A 17,999-nucleotide genomic window follows, 5' to 3' on the forward strand; every position below is an offset into this window, starting at 1 on the left:
TCGATGATCTTAGAGGTCTTTTCCAACCTCAATGATTCTATGATTCTATGATTCTATGAATGGCTAGTTTTACAGTGTAGGTAGTGAGGTCTCATCGTCACAGGGTAACACAACTTAAGAGGTGATCTTGTGCTATGTACAAAGAAATCTTGCTCTGAGCCTGACCTTCTGAATTTGGGTAAGATGAGCAGAGAAACTCTGCCTGAATTCTATGTTGTATGGAGCAGAAAGGCTGCTTCTTAGGAATGTCAAAGTAAATAAAAGCTTTTCGGCACAAATCCCTTCCATTTCACAAAGCCTCCCCCTCTCTAAGAATTGTAGAGATGCCAGCAGTGAGAGGTGGCTGGAGCAAAACTGACTTTTTTTATTCTCCTTTTCTTAAGTTGTCTGTTTATTTTGCAGTAGGTATCATCATCTAGAAAAGACTTCGTAGGTACACAGAATTGTAATTTCTTCCCCAGAAAGCTAACAATTACCAAAACAAGAAGGGGACTTTTTTGGTGAGTGAGTAATGAGGAACGTTAGAGACAGATCATAAAGCAAAGAAGTCAAAGTGATGACAATACGGTCTTTAAAATGTTGTGTACCTTCTTTAGTTGTGTTTATTTTATTATGTAATTTCTTTACTGTTGCTGATTTTGGCACAATTATTGTAACTAGTCTGTAAATTTTTGTATACTTAGCTCATGACCCTGTGAATATTGGTTGGTTTGTATTTTTCGCAAGCATTGATTTCAGCTAAAAAGTCATTCCACCTCCCTCCTCCCATTCTCTTTCTCTCTTGATTTTTCCTGGTGCATTGTGATTATTTATGGCTCAGTGGATAATCTCGAAGAGTGTTCGGGGTTTTGAAGCTGGTTCCTAGGCTCAATTACTTCAGTCTTGCAGTGCAGAGCTTTTGATATTAAATAGGATTGCCTTTAAGATGCGCTGAGTTCCCATCACTTGCAGAGACATCCCGCAAATAAAATCCAGCATTTCTGAGAACTGGAGAAAAGCTGTTCTTGGTCCCCTACCAATCTGTCTGGCTTGGAAAATGTTGCTTTTATAATGTTTGGCACCCAAAGCTATCTTCTGTGAGACACGGATGATAACTAATGTATCTACATAAAAGTTGTAATGATCTATAAATCAAAGGAACACTAAATAATATTTATTCATAGGTGTGGCTAAAATCTACTTCCTATAGTTACATTCCTTATTGAACATAAAGTAGCTAACGTGACACTGATATAGGCTCCATTCAGCCGGTGTCTTCCACAACTGCATACCTGGGCTTCTGCTTGGTTGTTTTTATATCGCTTCCTTTAGAAAACAGATTCACTTGCTAAATTTTTTTTTTTTCTTACTTACTGATTACATTCCTGGCTTTCAACACCTTAGCAAATGGTAAAAACTCAACTGAATAAAAATTAAACCCCAGTTGCTCCTAGTTCAGTTTGAAGTAGTACCTCTTAGCTTTCAGCTCCACTCAATCCTAAATCCTTGTTCTTGGTATATATTTTTTTCTGAATGTAGTCTGGGTTTGGTTTATGACAAGCATTACTACATGACCATTTTATATGAATCTTGTCATGTGTGAAATATGAATTTTGTAGATTATGACACTGAGATTTGAAATATCTCACAAGGAAAAATGGAAAAATCCTCCTTTCCAGTTTTTCCCTCAGATGACTACAGTGTTTAAAAAGACACTGGGCTGATAGCGCAGAAGAATGGAATTTATTTTTCTGTGAGACCTGCCTAGCACCAGCAACAACAGCAACTTCTTCCTTGTTTCTGTGCTGGTGCATTTGACTCTGAGGTGAAGTACTGACGTCTAATGAAGCATATCATTAGTCACTCTAGACATGGCTTTCTAATGTTATTGCCAGACAAGGTATTGAAGTCTTCCAAGTATGGATGTTTGACCATAGTGAAATTTGCACAGCTCAGAAATACATTTTCCAAAGTAAATGAAAAAACACTGGGTTGTGGTAAGTTGCATTAGCATTAGTGATTTAAGAAAAGAGGATTTTGCATATCAGAAGCATTTTTCTGATCTGTCAGGCAAATTAACTTTCTCTAGAGCTAAGCCTAAGAAACTTTGCTAAAGTAAAGTCGTGAATAAGTACAAGTAGTAAAACTACAGTGGAAAAGTCTCAGTCAGTGGACTATCTCTGGAACAATGCAGGCATAAAAAGTTCCAATATTCAGCCTGAGCTTTAAGAAAAGGTTAAGTACCTGCTCATTTTAGGTATATACTTGACTCCATCCCTGTTCACCAAAGCACCTGCAATTTGCTTGAATCCTATTATAATCAATGGGAATAGTCACATACTTAGGTACAAACCGTAGTACTTTAGTGGACCTTAGTGGAGGAGGAGTACAGCCCCTGAGACGAATACATCACGTAACAATCTGATTTTGCAACAACCTTGACTATGCGATTTGCAATTGTAAACCTGAAAGACAGAAGGAAACTTAAGTTTGTTTTTTGAATTTGTCTAACAGCTTGAAGGTCACATCCTGGAAAAAAATCATCCCCCATTCAGTGGTCTGGATGATTTGACTTTTTTTATTATTGGTGAGGTGCTGGAGCGTTAAATGAAAAACCCACTGCTGGAGGCAAGATGGAGAAACTCTTGACTCGGGGAGAGGAGAGGCAAACTCTTTAATTATACCAGAAATGGGTCCCAAGGAAGAACTGGCCAAAGAGCTGTTCTGTGCAGTACAATTAACTTGTTTAACAAGGTTACAATTCAAAAAATGACTCACTTCATTATCACCACAAGTATTGACTGCTTATCAACCACAGAGACCCTGTGGCCATCTATACTAAGACAGTCTGAGGTCATTGTTTTCCAACTGTCTTTCTACCCATTTTTGAAACTTTATAAATACTGTATTATTCTTCACAGAAAATCAGATGGGCAACATCTCAAGTGTCCATATGATGTTCTCCACCCATTCCCATCCTCTCACATGCATATGCACAGCATCACAGCACCTGCAGCTTCAGAGTCTCTTATTTCTAAAAAGAATACAGAGATATATGTATGTGTATATGCATATGTATGTGTATATAAATATGTATATGTATGTGTGTGTGTATTTGTGTTTGACTGTAAAATGCATATATATATATTTATATATATGTGTGTATGTGTGTATATCCTCCTTATTGCTGGCAAGATACAAATTGGTTGGGAGACCCACTTGCTGTCGCTAGCTGAGTGAGAGGTCCCCTCATGCATAGGACTTTGCTGCTCTAAAACCAGTGTCGCCAGCTCTCTGTAACATGGTTTGCATTTCTGCCACGGCACAGTGAACCTTCTGGAGACAGTGCCTCAAGGGAGCATGACAAGGTATCTTCTCAAATGTTAAGAAGCTCCTAAACACAGAGTGGCCCACAAGGACCCATGGCTGCATCTTTCCTGTGTTGAGGGCAGAGAAGCGATCCTGCCTGGGGAACACTCACGTGGGAAGCAAGCACAGCACCACGAAGTACATCAGCTTAACTCTGTAGTGTTTTACAGCTCACTGTCCCTAGATTGGATGCTGTCATTAGTTTTGATCTAAAGAATGAACAGAGTGACAGAATGTACCTAGATTACTTATGGCTTTTTAGCACTTGGGGCTTTTTTCGTAATTTGGAGTTGTGTTTTGTTTTCACACAGTTAATTTGGATCAAATACTTATTAGTTTTAACTGAGAAGAATAATTTTGAGATGGTTGTATGGATACTTGGTTTACTTTATCCCCTGCAGTCAAAAAGCATGAAGTTGTGAGTACGCCATCTTCCACTGAAAAGGAGTGGATGAGGTTAGTGTTCTCCCCTTTTTACCTACCCTGCTCTGTTTATCTCTAACCACTGATAGGAATAATACTGTTTATTAATTGACTCCATTCTATTTTGGCTATATTGAAATAATTTTATGTGATAAAGACACCAAGTGTAAACACTGATGGTATTTTATTGGATATTCATAACAATTTAATTATAAAAAATAACCACCAGAATTTGGGGTACGATTTCCGGATGTGTTCAAGTGACAGAGGGAGTGCAGTCTACACAGACACTTTGGTATTCAACTCCTATTTAAGTACCAACTCCCATTCAAGCTGATAAGGAAACGACACACAGAGGGAAGCTACATGAAGTTAGTGGCTCCAGCCCTTTCTACTAAGCACTGGATCAGAGATGGGTTGCACCTGTGTGCCTTAGAGCTTTCATTGCAATGTAGTATTGCATCTGCTGTTAAAGACTGTAGAGATTTACCCACAAAATTGCCTTGTTAGGGTTGGACAACTGACTATCTATTCTCCTTTTAGAATAAAGAAGCAGGCAATGGCAGCATAAACCCAGGTTTTATATTACAGCCTAGAGATTGAAGCCTTTTCCAAAGAAGCAGACTTACATTTTCCTGAGCATGAGATTACCAACATAAGCAGCCTGTCTTCCCAAGGCGGCACTCTACTAAGAAGGCTAGAAAAGTCAGGCACTCTGTGCTTGCCATTACTGGGAAATTTCTGGACCCTAATGATAAACAAGCTCGAAGGATGTTGTGGTTTAACTCCAGTAAGCAGCTAAGCCCCACACAGCCGCTCAATGGGGAAGAGAATCAGAAAGGCAAAAGTGAGAAAATAGTGGGTTGAGATAAAGACAGTTTAATAGGTAAAGCAAAGCTGCATGCACAAGCAAAGCAAATTAAGGAATTAATGCACTACTTTCCATTGGCTGGCAGAAAAGTTGGCAGGAAAGCAAGACTCCATCATGCATAACGGTGACTTGGGAAGACAAATGCCATAACTCCAGATGTCCCCCCCTTCCTCCTTTTTCCTGACAGCTTTTATTGCTGAGCACGAGGTCATACTGTATGGGATATCCCTTTGTCCAGCTGGGGACAGCTGTCCCAGCTGTGTCCCCTCCCAACGTCTTGTGCACCCCCAGCCTCCTCGCTGGTGGGGTGGCGTGAGAAGCAGAAAAGGCCTTGACTCTGTGTAAGCGCTGCTCAGCAGTAACTAAAACATCCCTGTGTTATCGACACTGTTTTGGTCACAAATCGAAAATAGAGCACCATACAAGATACTGTAAAGAAAATTAACTCTATCCTAGCCAAAACCAGTACAAACGAACAGGAGTCCCTAGTCTAGAGACGAGAATAGCGACTTCAGATGGGTCTTCATCTGCCTTTTCCCAGGACTGCTAGTGCATTAACGAGTTGCTGGATGAAGCATATGAGAATTTTGGGAGGAGTGACTAGCACTTGCCCACTCAATCTTCTTTCTTCCTCCTGGCATCATGACTTTTGAGTTGCCTTCTTCACAATGGCCCAAATTCAGAGGTGTCTGCTCTTTTTATTTATTAGGGGTGAAATTCTAATAGGCCTCAGGATTCTGGAATACTAACTGAGCTGCCTTGACTTTTGCTCTGCATTTGCGGTGGACAGTTCATGCAAACCTGTTGGATAATTAATCAGTTAAAACAAGGCTCTTCCCCTTTTTGTTTGCAGACTTCATGCTTGTGGTTCACAGCCTGTTTAGCTGAGTCACATTTTACCTTTCTGCTTTTTGTGGACAGTTATGAAACTTGGAATGAGTATTCGCATTGCAGCTCATTGTGCAATGCAAATTTCCTTGTATGTCTTGACATTAAAAATGGACATGCTGTTTTTCCAAAGCAGCATTAGTTATATCAAGTAAAATGAGTCACTATGCTTAAAACAGAAGTTTTGCCTTCTGAAGACATTCTCCCTTATGAGAATTTGTCAGTATGTATCCATGAAACCTCCTGGTGTTAAACTGGATTTTGGATGCAGTAATGTTTTCTACCCAAAATGACAACATTTCATGGAAAAATTTTTTCCTTCCCTTTGGTTCTCAGCCAGAATGCTTTAGCTTCTAAAATTATTTGTGATGAACAGTAACAGTCTGGATGGTGTGTTCTCAGTTGCATGTTATGTTCCTGCAATAAAAGCCACTCGGATGGAAGCCTTCTGCAGGAGGACAGGGCCTGGTTGGGGAGAGAAGACTTCTTGGGCTATGATGAACAGGGGAGTGAAGGGAACTTGGAGACTGCCGCTCTGTCCCAGCAACTGGGACACTTAATCAAGCAGACAGCTAGGTCTCTGAAGTGATGGAGAGATAAATTTTCGAAGGCTAAGAGGGGAGAGAATAGAGTTTGCTGCAACTCAGAAAGCCACTGAATTGGCTGAAAGCAAGCCTGAGAGCAAAGACCTACCCTGAAGGGACACAGCCTACAAGGCAGAAAGCTGTTTACAAGCTTTTTTGTATTTTGGTTCTCCCTCGACAGACCCATCTGAATGTCCTGGCTGACAGAGGTCCCATTGCACAGTGTATGGTCTGTTCTAAATAAGATTTTTTAAAAAAATACTAAGAGTGGGAAAGTGCTTTGCATCAGATGCTGGTGATAATGGTTCTGCCTAACAACTTCTGCTTGTTCAGCAAAAGTATTTTGTTCTTCACTATTTGCTGGCAGTTCATGACCCTGTAGCTACAGCAGCTGTGTAGTACAGCAAGGTAAACTGCACCAGTGCAACCACCACCTGGTAGTACACGTGTTACTGAACCCCACCGTATCAGTATGGAGAGTCTGGTGCGAAAGTGAACTGTAAACAGTTGTTGTTCTGTTGTTCTATAGATACTGTGGACAATCCTTTGTAATCTATGAATAACATGATTGCATACTTCCTCTTCTTTAAAAATGCTCATTTCCTATCAGTCCATAATTCATTTTGACACCAGACATAAAACAGATTTGGTTTCTATTATCTCTAAGCATGCAGTGAATATACTATTCAAATGTACAGGCAGCATGAGCTCAGACGTTCAAGATTCTTCTTGGTCTTTTTTAGACTAACTGTCAGGCACCAAATTGAAGTGTAAATCAACACAGAAATGCCATCAGTGTTGGGAAGCAGGATTTTAATCTAGCCTTTTCTTCATAAACTACAAAGGTGCTTCTTGTCCTGCAACTTTAAAAGTCTCTTGTTTACTTGCTTAGTTTTCATACCACATTTTAAAAGAGTGGGTCTTAGTAAGACATGAAGGGCTTGAACCTCCTGGCTATCTGGATAGCTGGTGATGATGGTGTCAGCACAGCCACACCATGAGCAATGTGATGAGTGAGTAAGTTCCCGTGCTTCTGCAAAGATAAATGGTCTATACTTCACGCTACAGCCAGACAAAAGGGACTACTGCTACTACATGGGATAATTTTCCTTGCGTGTTTATTTTGCATGCAGCCACAGAGGAAACTGTATTTTTCTAATGGAATTTGGCTTTTTTGGCTTAATTGTGTTTGACTGCTCCATGTTCCAGATGAGAAATTGGGTAGTGGTCACGTGTTGTTTCTTACACATTGGTTACAATTAGTAATGTTGTTCCTAAGTGATGTATAGTTTATTTGCTTTTTGTGTTGTAGCTATGTGAAATACAGGTTGCTTGTGAGGGGTGTTGCTGTTAATGTAAGTGGACAAGCACAACATTTTAATTCATGGTGGTACAGCTGTGTCTTGTCTAAACTGGGCTTACAGACTGGTGGAAAAAAATGTTAAAAATATATTGCTCGCTAGTTTCAGGAGAAGCTTTACGTTGGAGTGTGCGTTAGGGAAACTTCCTTGTAATTTCTTGAAATTGTCAGTACTTGAAATTTCTCCAGCCCATCTCCACCTAGTCAGTTCTTTGGGGTGTGTGCTTGTTTTTCTCTGCTTTAAGAAAACCCTAAACACCTTACCCCAGCCTGCAGAAGAAAAATTGCCTCAAAATTGCCACTTTAATAGTGCTGGAAAAGAGGAATCTGCGTTCTTTTAGGGGTCGGATCTCCTTCCTTCTTCCTGAATTGAAAAATGACTCTCTGCATCATTGTATTTCCTTTACAGATTACTAACAGCCTTAATAAAATGCTCTCTTTTCCATTTGGGGCACAGAGCCTTTTGCATTCTGCCGCCCTTCTCCCCTCTCCAGAGATTTGCCTTGATAACAGGAGAGTAGCCCATCTTTGCACTGCGAGGCTCCTGGCCTCCCAAAGGAAAAGCAAGCTCACCTCCCTGAGACCCAGTGTTCCCCAGATTGTCTTTTTCTTTCCCCACGCTGGCCCTGAGAATACCACTCCGGTCAAAAAATACAGTCCTGGTATTTGAACATGATAGCTGTTATTTCATCTTTATTCCATTCCTCTTTTTTCTTAATAATCCAGTAGGGCTATGATACTGGCTCACCGCTCTGTACATACCCTACATCCGATCACAATAGCGATGTAGGCATATGCACACCACAATACCATTCACGCTGTTGAATGTCACACATGAAAACCAGCACACTGCTGGGTCGCTTCCTTTTCAGCGTTCAGACTATTTAAATGTTTACTTCACTACAGTGGCAGCATCATAACTCCACATTTTAGCATCCACAGCTTCCAAATTTTTTATCATCAATGAATAACTTGGATAAATTAATCCCTGCTGAGATAGATGATGACACATTGGTGCCTTCACTGCTGGTGTGTAGGTTTGCGGCAGCCTGAATGCTCTTTTCACTTCATTTTCTTCTTACACAGGCAGTGGAGGTGCAAGAGAGGAAGGGGTTTCTTTTCTTGCAAAACAGTCTTTGTTCAGACCTGTGGCTTTAGGCAGAGTTAAAATCCTCGACTGCCTGCCAGCGCATTTATTTTCCTGAATTCAGCTGAAGATCTCAGCCCTATTGTTTTTCTGAGGGTCTAGATTGCATCTGCCTGGTAAAGGCTAGACATGTTTTTATGTATAAATTGTAAGATTTAGAATTTGAATTCACTCATTTTGTAGGCATAGAGGTTCAATAATAACTTTCTCTTCCTGCGGGGAAGGTCCCCTGCCTCGTTTTGCACGTATATGGCTAAAGGACAGACATATGCTGGTCACTTCTTCCTCTTTATAGTTATCTTAAAGAATGTCAAATGGTTAATTGTTGCTTTCTGTATGGTCCCATGTATGGACATCACCCCCTGGGGTGCAAAGGGAGGGAAAAGAGGGGTTGTACCTTTCTCTTCCACGGGTGCTTTTTGTGCAGTGGGTACCGAACACAGACACTGCCAACTGCTAGCCCCAAAATGATTTCTGCCCCCCCCAAGAGTACCTACAGAATCAGAATGAAGATTAAATCTTGGTTCCTGCCTCACTGGATAGCACAGCAGCGTTCCCTCAGACCGGTGGCTCCAGTGCTGCAGCATGACTAACGATTCAGAGCTCCTCCAGCAGCTCCCATGTCCATAGAGTCCCTCACAGCCAAGGCTGTAGCTTTGTAACAAACACTTGATTTTTGCTTTCAATCCGTTTTCACCATTGCAGTTCTCATCCTTGACCTACCTTTCTTGCAGAAACGCCATGTGATGACTCATATGCCTTCTATTTTAATACACACATATGCAAATACGTGTGACTGGGCAGCGTGAGAAAAATACATCTGAAGAGTAGAAGAGACTTTTTTTTTTTAAGCTTTCAGTGGCTGCTTCTTTTACACACGAGACATGATTTTCTGCAGATTTCTGCAGAAAATTGAGTTGTGAGTCCCTGGCAGTGACGATGCTGTGGTAAGAGGAAGGCTCATGAGAACATAGCCTCCACAAACATCACGAAGAAAATTGGCAATAGAAATGATGAGAGCATTATGCCAGGCATCTAGGGTTAAATCCATGTTCCACTATTCCCCTTTTGTGTGACTGGAAGAACTCACCATGTGAACTGAGCTCCTCTACCTCATATGTAAGAAGGATACAGTAATCTTTATTTAAACTATTTTTTGACTGTAATCCATTTAGCACAGGGACTGTCCCTAGCTCTGTATTTGTGCTGTGGCTAGTATAATCAGGAGTCCTGATTTTTAGATTGGCCCTGCATATTTCATAAAAGAAGCACCCACTAATCCTTCTTCTGCTGTGGAGAAGGAAGCCGTCAAGTGAGGCTCCAAAACCAGTGAGCTGTTGTCTAAGAGCAGAGCGTGCCCAGGGTGCCCAGGTGTCTTCATTTGGCATCTGTGACCAAAACCCACTGCCTTCTCCCACACCTGTATCTCCCTTCAGAGCATGACTGCATCTACTACTAATATAGTCTCTGGTTTGTGTTTTTGTTTGTTTGGTTGGTTTTTTTGTGGTTCACATGCTGACACACTATCATTTCCCAAAATAATATAAAAATTATCTATCAGATTAGCATCAAATTACATGTTTACTAACTTGAGGCCACATTTCATTTTCTTTCACTGTAATATCCATGTAACTGTACTTAGGGCTCGGTATTCCTGATGCAGCCTAAACACCTGTAAAAGTATTATTGACTTCAGTCTTTTGCCAGCGTGGAGAATTCCAGATATATCCCAAAACTTGCACAGCTGTCAGCTGAGGTACTTTGTGGCATCCACCTGCTCTTGCAGGAATGTGGCAATACTGATATTAGATAATACCTAAAAAATGGTGCACTTCTTTAAGTTGTACAGAATTAACATGCACTTAAGCATTCCTTAAAAGACTGTCAAACATGCCGTAAGAAGCCCCAAAATGTGACACAGAGAACTTTTTTTTAGAGTACATCTGTTCTGAATTGCAGGTACACAAAGCAATCAATAATAAAACAATTCTAAGAAATTTATTATGAAGATAGCTTGCCAAATCATTTTCTTCCACAGATGTCAATTAGAGCAAGATAAAATATTATGGTGCTGTGAAGCTATGCGGATTCTTTGTCTAAATTTGTCCCTGCACACATTCAGGTAGGAAGAGGTGCCATGAAAATAGCTGTGTTTTAGCCAATGTTCCTTCTATTGTCTTGCCTATCTAGAAGAGGGCTACCTTTTTCTCATCCGTGGAAACATTGCATTTGCCTGTGAAAAGAATGGGACTTGCCAAGTACTTGGCTGTCTTCTCAAGTATCCAGGTGCCAATGTTTAAGAACAGATGACAGCATGGAAGCTAAATGGATTTGATTACCAAAGCACTTTAATCACAGATACATGCAATTTTATGAATTACACAACTTCCCCATTCCACAGGAGAGATGGTGTGGACCCGGAGGAAGGTTGGGCAGGCCAGCATGGTGGCTCCTGCTATGCTACGCACAGACCTAGCACAGGGTCGTGGGCTTTTCTCTGCTCCCTGGGTTCCCTGAGGTTGGAGAGATGTTCTCAGATCCCAGTGAAGGGTTATGGGGCATCCCTCCCTGGAGCATTTTTCAGAAACTCTCAGTTACTCCAGTATTCCTATGTGTCCTTAGCTTTAGGACTGGGTGGAGAATACCTTGATGATGCTTAGGCTGTCCGATTTGAACGGATGTTTTCTTATCTGCCATCGCCACAGTCTGTACACCTCTGGACGCTTTTGCACTTCTTGATGATCAATGGGTTGTTTGTCCATCTACTTCCTTGAGCACACCAAAACTATTCTGTTGTTTAAGATAGGCCATATTTATATCTACTTCTACTACATACAGAAAAGAAAAATCAGTTAAAGTTCATGGGCTTATACTAATAGTTATGCTTACTAGGCCTAATTTATGCTAGCTGCTACACTAGATTATAACTAGATACTCTAATGAGATGATAGATCAGACTTGCAACCAAATAAAACGTGCTCTGCGTATAAGGTAAGTGCAGATGGATAAAAATAAGTTGTGATTATTTATTTCTATTTCTTTGTGAAAAATATTTGTTTATCTGGGTGGTCACCTCTCCATCTACAATTACACATTTGGCATATTTGCAACCATGTATTTTGCATATGCATCTACTTTGGGCGCTTGCTAGAGCATCTTACTAGCTGCAAGTTTAGTTCTCACAGTTAATGTGCAGTAAAGTAATCGGAGTGGTGGTGATCATTGTTTGTAGTAAATTTCTAGACCTTCAAGCCCCACAAAACCAATTTATTTTCAGCAAAATAGATGTGAAGAGACTCCTCATAAATTCACATGAACAAAAGAGTGTTATCTGAGAGGATTTTCATTTCTTTAATTGGGTATATAAGTGTTTCATGGTGTTATCAATTTTCTCACCTTCTTCTCTATCATGAAATCTAATCAGCTCCCTTTCTTTAATGTTTATGCTTTTTCCTATAAAAGGAAAGTCCTCGTTAATGGGAACCCATTTTGTTCTTCTGAGTTGTGGAGCTGCATGACAGTCGAGTCTTAGTTGAAAGTCTTCATTGCTAGGTTCGCACAGGTATCTTACTGACAATAAGGTTAAGTCAGAGCTTATCTATAGCATTAGCATGAAAAGAACAGATCCTATTGACCTAGGGCAGAACATTAGGAAAAAAAGCCTTTAAGAATGCCTCAGAACATAGACAGCCATCTTTATCACAGGTAATATCACAGAGTCAACCAGGCCCGTTGTATGATGGAAGATGGTTCATCCAAGCAGTCATGTAGTTTTATTACCTTCACTCACATGCTTCCATACTTCTAAATCCTTGGTCTGCCCGTTATCTCATATCGTGGCTGCTGTAGAAGCTCTGGTTCTGTGAAGGCAATTGCCCTGACAGTGCCTAGCCCATTTGGAGACCTTGAGCCTCTGAAGGTCTTTCTTGCGATCAAGATTTCACATCGACTACAGTGTAACACCAGCCCTTCCAGCTGGAAAGACTGCTCTGATGATTGTACTGTGTTGTTAGTCTGGAACAAGGGAGCTGATGCTAAGCACCATGTACATCTCTGGACTTCCATAAGGGGTGGACGATGGTAATGGCAGGACTTAACGACCAGGAAATAACTTCTGTTTTCCTAGTTTATTTTGGTTGTGGTTTTTATTTGTTTTCCTAATCTGTATTAAAAATTATTTGGGGGCAAGAAGAGGGTAACAGTAAACGTATCAGCAAGGAATTCAATGAGATGTTGTAGCAAATTAGTTCATTACACATGATTGCACGATTAAAATGATAAAATGCCAGGCTTGGCCTCAGAACATAGAAGTTAGTCTGAATATATATGCAAGCCTGAGGGGTTGGGTTCATTATTTTTTAGGTTTGTGTTGTTTATGTGAATTGTAGAAATAGCATAATGACGTCTTTGCACATATGTTGAATGATTGTGAATTTTTTATTATTTTGGAGGGGGGAATTACAATATAATAAGTTCTCTCACATGTATGTGGCCTTGAATAATGATTTTTTTTCCCTTTTTTTTGCTGTTGACATAACGTCTTTTAAGCTTGTGTTATTTTTGTATAATGCCATATATTACAGGTTTTGTCATGCAGAAACAGCCTACTCATGAAGTAAGCACATACTTCATCAGACTGGCACAGTCGATGTTAAAAGTCAAAATATTTTCACCTGTCTGTTTTGTAACATTTGCAAAAAAATATATGACACAAATTGTTCAAGCTTCCCATTAAGTAAGTACCATTCTGCTTGCTCCAAATGAACTGGTACTTCTGATCTGATGAAACTATGAGAGAGATTTATTCTCGGTGAACAGTGAAGTTAGTACAAGGAGTGTTTGTTGGGACTATTTGATGAAAATGTACTGCATTCAAAGTTCATGTTGGCAGCTACTCAGATTCTTCTTTTCTTCTTGCATGAGAGTCCTGGCAGCTGAAATATTTTGCATATCAAAAGTAAATTAAATTATATTAAACAATGTGGACCAAATGTTGCAGTCCATTAAGCCAGAGAAAGAAAGTGTAAGTAATTTTATTTCCACAGAATTCCTTTGGATTTATGCTAGCATTAATTAGATAGGATTTAGTCACTCGGGATACAGCATGAATTTTGTCATGCATTAGCATTTTTTCCAAGCTGCCAGTTTTACTCTTATTTGACTAGTTAAAAAAAGAAAAATCAACGCTTAATTTATTAAAATATAACCCAGTATGTTTGTGGATTCTGCTTGTTTACTTACAGCAAAACCAATTTCTGTCAATATACCTACGGAGAACCAGAAGTTCATTTTCACTGGGTAATTCTAAGTAAACAGGAGAGAGAAAGTGGCAGCGCTCTTTTATAGCCACCCTCACTGAACAGTACTGCTGATGCCACAGTGTTGTGCTGTAGGAGTATAAGAAAATACCTCTTCAGCACTCAAGATAACTTGTAGACTTAATAAACAGTGTCAGTATAGTTCAGTTGCCTGTTACCATTCCAAACATAAATGGTAAAAGATGCATTTATTTGTATTACTGGAAGAATCCATTGAATAGATTACACATTTATGGATAAATTTCTCTTCATTTTTGGAGTACCTTGTAGTAAGTTAATACATCTAAGCATTCAAATAAGAGTTGTTAATCATAACTATTTGAGCTTCCAGCCTATGTTATTGGGCTCAGTGCCGTACTCGGTTAAAATCTAAATTCTATCTCCTTGCAGGAGGCTAGAAGTCTGTGTGAGGACTAAAATCACTACTCTTAGACCTACAATAAATGGACTTCACTGGGGAAGAAGACAAAACTATTTTCCTGTACCACAAGACTAGGGGTTGTACGTGCTAACCAAACACCATCCTAGGTCATAGAGTTGCTAATCCAACTTTTTTAACAGGCAGAGATGATCATGTTTAGCATTAGCGGTGCTTTGGAATTGTGGCTGTTGCGTCCATGTTTTAATGACCACCAGAAACCAGTCAAACCTGCTGCAGCATACACATGCTTACATGTGTTTATTAAGAAGACTTATTTGAAAGCCATTCTAATATTGTAAAGACACTACAGGAATACAAACAGAGAGCAAAAAGAAGAGCACTGTGGAGTCTGGTTAGTGTAGATGCTAACCCTCCCAAGGTCACTCCAGAACTGAATGAGACTCTTAACAGGCTTGTGAAAGGCATCCTGCCAAACTTTGGCCCAGTCTTTATATACTGCAGGCTAGAATGAGGGATTCCACTACAATTCCTTCTGCGTCTCCTTTGAATGTGGTACAAAACCTTTTGTTACATGTCGGAGAAAGGTGTGTTGTTCTGAATGTTGAGTCTTTTATGATGTTTTTGTTATAACAGAACTCCTGTTGCTGATTATCATATAACTGAATGGTCTCTACATGACAAAGGAAAATAAAAATTGAACGTATCTTAATCCAGAATAAGATAAATACACAAGTGAAAATTTCTAATGAAAAAAATTACACTTCAACAATCTGCAATTTCTAAAATTAAATATTTCTCCTTAATTCTCAACCATCTACAGTTACCCTTACAAAGTAAGGGATATCAAGGGTTAAGGACTAACCAGTAAATCACACACCCCTGCTTTTTTTTTTTTTTGAGGAAACACAGGTGGCCAGAACAGTAACTGCAAAGAACTCAAAAAATACTTCTTCTTACCACCTTTTCTTTTGTCTTGCAGCTTGAACAATACCAGTCTCCATTCAGTCTTTCCTTTTCCTTTCGATACATTTTTTTTTTTTAGTCTTTGTCCTTCAGTTCCATTACAATTTGCTGTCTCATCTCATATTCAGCTCTCCCTGTTCAGTTACTTGTTCCTCGTCCCTTTATCTGTTATCTTCTTCTGATCTGTCCTGCTGTTCTGCTCCTTTGTGATGTCTAATGGAACTTACGGTAGAACATCTTTTGTGAGGTTTTTTATTTGATTCTTATCTAATTATAGATATTATTTTAAAATTTTACATAGAAACATGTTTGGTTAGTTATATTTTATGAACTGAAAGAAAAAAATTCACTTTGCAGCATGCTGTGTGAACAGAACAAAGGAACAGTTGCAAAGATAAATGTACCAAAGGCTCTTCATAAGTGCTGCTTTAAAAGTCAGTTTCTCAGATGGCCCAACAGGATGTCCAAACTCAATCAAAAGATGTGTCAGGCTGCACGGTTGACATTTCAACACTAAAAAGAGCTTACCCTAGTTTTAACACGGAGAAAATGGATTATGTCATGTCACCAATGAAACATGGCGCCGAGTGAGAGTTTGATTACATGCTATTATCAATCTGGTAGTGAACTGACTTTGAAAGTCAATACTGATGGGCAAATTAGTAATTCTTAGCCAAAGGCACGGGGTCTGCTAATATAGGGAGTGTTTCTCAACTAGTTCTATTTTCTTACACATAAGACTGTTAGAAATAAGATGTTCCCATTAGATAAAATTACCCCACTTTCTGTGAGAGGCAATAAATACTACCTCATGAGTAAATCATGGGTTTATAACAGCCCATCGCATTGCAGGTGGGAGAAGATAAACCAATTATGTTTTCTTTTCTTAGAGTTCTTCCTCTATGAAAATAATATGCATGCCTCTATGGTGATGAAACACTGAAGGAATGCCTGAACTTTGACAATGTTAAATATTAGAGTTGAATTTCTTTCTATATAAAACATCTAGCAATGTGAGGACTCCTTTTGTATTCTAGGCAACTCCCAGACCTTCTGTTCCCCTGTTCATCAGAGCGTGGAGGACTGGAGAGGACACCTGCCTGCTCCTCAAAAACTTCAGAGGAACTGAGCAGTAGAGATGTTGGTAGGCTTGATAATCATTCTGCTCATCATTCTGTCTGTAAGTAGCCTCACATCTATGGCTAGCCACTGATCAGTCCGATAATGATAAATGTCAGCCAAGAGGAGAAACAGTAGGAGTATGCGGTATCTCTCACAGACAAATCTCACTGCTGAAATGCTTTGCTGATGTCCTCTCAAAAGCACGGCATTCCACAGGGAAGACTTAAATGCTGAATCCAATTAAAATACTTATGGGAATCTTAAATCAAGTAAGCACCATAATGCAGGTGTCTGTGGTGAGCAACTTTACCAGATCTGCTTGTGTCTGTGATTTGAAAAACTGGAAGGCATGAAACCAGAAGCTGCTGAAAGCATAGACTCAAAACAGAGCTACTATTAAAAGGGATTGGAGAAAGAAAGAATGGAAATAAGGTCTTCTTGGTGGAAGCAGTTGTTTCAAACTGGAATTCTGTAGACCCTTTAGCTGTAAATGTTTTATAATGTTCTATCCTGATTTTCTCTCCTCACTGTTTTTCTCCTCCATCTTCCCCTATCTGCACACACATACCATCAGTGCTTGCAGTGACATAAACACGTGGCTGTTACTGGGCAGGAGCTGTTTGAATCAGTTGTTAACAAGGGACCAAGTTGCAAATCAGAAAAAGAAGTATGGGGAAGAGATACATGCTTGTTCTGAAAAACAAGAAACCTAAGCAAACAAAAATCTCCAGGTAGGGAGTCCACCTACACAGATTTGAAGGGTCTGTTTGGAAGGTCACCTTATAAATGTGAAGTGCCTTTAGAATTTTGTGTTGCAGCTGTTGTGACTCAGGAAAAGCATGGTCTTTGTCTGAACAAAATATTTGTAAAATATAAGCTACTTTAAAACCTGAATGATCAGGATAACCTTTAGATTCAACTCAGCTCTGAACTAAAGATAAAGCCACCAGCACTTCGCCCAGTGCTTGCTTTGAAAAAAACAACCCTGCATTAAAGGGTTCACTTAGAAAAAAGCACTTTTTTGTAACAATGCTTGTTTATGATTAGTCAAGCTGTAATTTATATTTACTTCAGTGACAGCTATTTGAATCATCCTATTATCCTACAAAGAAGTTTAAAATGGTCTGATACAATATTTTGGAATTGCTTAAATGGTGTGTTGTACACAATAATTTCTGACAGAATGTTTTCAGTGCACCTTAATTAACATTTAGATTTGAAATGTGCAGGATGCAATCTAAAAGATTTTATGCCATTTAAAGGAATATAAAATAAGATTACTAGTGAACTTATACAATTCTTTTTCCTTATACAACCAGGCTTGAATTTGATCTTTCTGAAAAGCATAAAGTGCAAAAACTTTAATTTTCGAGCAGTACAGCAGTAAACCTAGAGTTAATTCAGAGTTCCTTTATGATGAGAAAGGACACCTCTTGTCCTTCACAAGGTAGCAAAAACTTACCTCCTGTAAGTAATTTTGGAGAATGTATTTATGGGTAGTAGATGTGGCAAGTTTGGAACCAGTTGTAATTCTCATGTCTGCAAATCTGTGTCCCCTTTCAGGCATTTGTGTTTGACAACTACTTGCATGAC

Source organism: Aptenodytes forsteri, unplaced genomic scaffold, assembly GCF_000699145.1.
Source record: "Aptenodytes forsteri isolate BGI_AS27 unplaced genomic scaffold, ASM69914v1 Scaffold2, whole genome shotgun sequence".
Lineage (NCBI taxonomy): Eukaryota > Metazoa > Chordata > Aves > Sphenisciformes > Spheniscidae > Aptenodytes > Aptenodytes forsteri.